The sequence below is a fragment of the Cricetulus griseus genome, chromosome 6 (genome assembly GCF_003668045.3).
Source record: "Cricetulus griseus strain 17A/GY chromosome 6, alternate assembly CriGri-PICRH-1.0, whole genome shotgun sequence".
In the NCBI taxonomy this organism is placed as follows: Eukaryota; Metazoa; Chordata; class Mammalia; order Rodentia; family Cricetidae; genus Cricetulus; species Cricetulus griseus.
In genome coordinates, this window is record NC_048599.1 from 49,971,531 (window position 1) to 49,973,154 (window position 1,624).

The following is a 1,624-nucleotide window of genomic DNA, read 5'->3' on the forward strand; positions in this document are numbered from 1 at the left end:
AAGGATGGGAAACAAGTTGTTTGGACCTTATATGGTGCTCTGTTAATTTTGAATTTTCTGAGTGCTAATGAACAGAGAATGACAGCTGCTGAGAGACAGTGGAGTATAGAAGGGACTGCTGAAGTAAACAAATTGTATACTTTAGGGTATCTTGTCTTCAGAATGGAAGTCAGGAAATGTGTTGCACTGCAAGAGAGGCTGTGCTTTTGTTTCCATTGGAAACTAATAGCTATGGATTCCTTCAAAATTAAGAACAGATTTGATTAGGGGAGACCTCCTGAGGAGTCTGGCTGCAGACATGAGGGAGAAAGCTAGGAAAGACTGCAGGACAGGTGATGTATTTGCTGATCTTCCGTGCATGTGTTCTTTACAGTCTCTGGTGGAGTTCTGGACCTGGGCTTCTTTTCCTTTGCAATCCGGATGTGTATCCTTACTTGTCTTGGGGTGCGTACCTTCCAGCCCCCTTCCTCCAACCTTGATTTTTTTTTTTTGGTTTTTCAAGACAGGGTTTTTCTGTGTAGCTTTGGGGCCTATCCTGGCACTCGCTCTGGAGACCACCCTGGCCTCGAACTCAGAGATCCGCCTGCTTCTGCCTCCCGAGTGCTGGGATTAAAGGCGTGCGCCACCAACGCCTCCAACCTTGATTTTTTTTTAACAGTCTATGGAGGCTTTTTATGTTTTACATCTCTAGAAAAAGAATCCCAGGATTTTCCCTCCTTGCTTGTTTTCTTCTTGTTTCTTCATGATCCATGATGCCAGCTGAGGTTGTCAGTACAATGAAGACAAACTGACAGGACAGGAGCAGATTGTTCTGCCACTTTTCTAGGTCTTTGAGCTGCACATCAAATCTAGGGCTGATCACTCCACACTTGTTCAACCTGCCTGTGAAGTTCACAACCATTTTCCCAGCTCTGTGGTCATCGATGATTTCAAATTCACCAATGTAACCGTGCTTCATCATCACAGTTAGGAACCGAATGATGACTTTGGAGCAGGGCCTGATGAGGACCTGGCGTTTGCATCTCTTCTCAGCATTGTTGATGCTCTTCAGAGCACTGGCCAGTACACACAGAAAACTGTGCACCATGGTGACGGCGCTCAAAGATGGTGGAAAGAGCCCGACCTTGATTTTTAACACCTCAGAATCACTTTGGATTCTCTCAAATAGTCAGGAGCTGAATTTTGCTTTGTGAGCAATTCAGAGTCCTTTTAGCCAATAATTCATTTTTATTAATACAAATACTGTTGTAACACTAATATAAGCCATATGATGTTAGAACCAAACATCACGACCAAAATAATATAACCAAGACAATATTACTGAAATGTGATGACATTTTATAATGAAAATAACAAATTAATATGTGATGTTAATAATGTAATTTAAATAATATAACCAAAACATTACAATCAAAATAATAAAAAATTAACATAACCAAACCATTACAATGAAAATAATACACCCAAATTATTAACAAAATTTATGGAATTGTTATAGTCAAAATAGTATAAAAATATAAGCAAAATAACATATCCTAAATGCTATCAAAAATAATATAACAAAAACAGTATAAATGAAATAATGTAACCAGACTAACATAATAGGTATGTAATAGAAATATTA

The 1,624-nt window shown here is 38.9% G+C and overlaps 1 pseudogene; it reads right to left on the reverse strand.

Moving 5' to 3' along the window:
- Positions 1–687: 687 nt before the first annotated feature.
- Positions 688–1,087, reverse strand: LOC100771174 (annotated as a pseudogene).
- Between the last annotated feature and the right edge of the window lie 537 nt (positions 1,088–1,624).